This window comes from Octopus bimaculoides, chromosome 6, assembly GCF_001194135.2.
Source record: "Octopus bimaculoides isolate UCB-OBI-ISO-001 chromosome 6, ASM119413v2, whole genome shotgun sequence".
NCBI classification, from domain to species: Eukaryota; Metazoa; Mollusca; class Cephalopoda; order Octopoda; family Octopodidae; genus Octopus; species Octopus bimaculoides.
The window spans coordinates 116,406,641-116,407,287 of record NC_068986.1 but is presented as its reverse complement, the minus strand read 5'-3'; the positions used below and the strand labels follow the sequence as shown (position 1 = coordinate 116,407,287).

The 647-nt window shown below is 37.2% G+C and overlaps 1 protein-coding gene across 1 annotated transcript in view; it reads right to left on the bottom strand.

Moving 5' to 3' along the window:
- LOC106881345 (SPARC-related modular calcium-binding protein 1) overlaps nt 1-647 on the bottom strand; it is a 199,144-nt gene that overhangs the window by 91,060 nt on the left and 107,437 nt on the right. The window lies entirely within an intron of this gene.

Genomic DNA, 647 nt, shown 5'->3' with positions numbered 1-647 from the left:
CAAACCCTCTGGCACACACCACATTCAAACGTGTGCACAGATATATAATCAGAATAGCTGATTATGTGTGTGTGTGTGTGTGTGTGTGTGTGTGTGTGTAAGATCCGATCGACGTGTTGGAAGAAAGTTAGCTTCAAGCAATCCGTAGTAAATATTAAAAAAAAACTTTCATGGACAATTGTGATTTATTGAGACGGAAAATTGTGGCTTTTTTTCGTATCAAATTACGATAAACTGAGAAAAGTTCCTGTTATATTTCACGGTAGGCGACCAGGGTTGCTGGGTATGCGAATAAGAATACAAGAGTTAAGGAGTGGAGTAGATAAGATAAATATATAAATACGCATACACACACACACAAACGCAAACAAGGATACACGTCATAGAAGGACAGAGTGGATTAAGCAGAGCAGGAGGATACACGTGGATGGGAAAGGTCGCTGAAGAGGTCACAGATGTGTGGCGAAAACTTCCAAACAATGTACAGAAGAACAATAATAAACGAGTGAAGAACGAATATGTGGTGCGTGTGACCACCCCAAAATGCAACAATATTTGTTTCAACACATGGTTTCACATCAGGAATCTTGCAGCACAAATTCATATATATATATATACATATATATATATATAAATATGTATATATA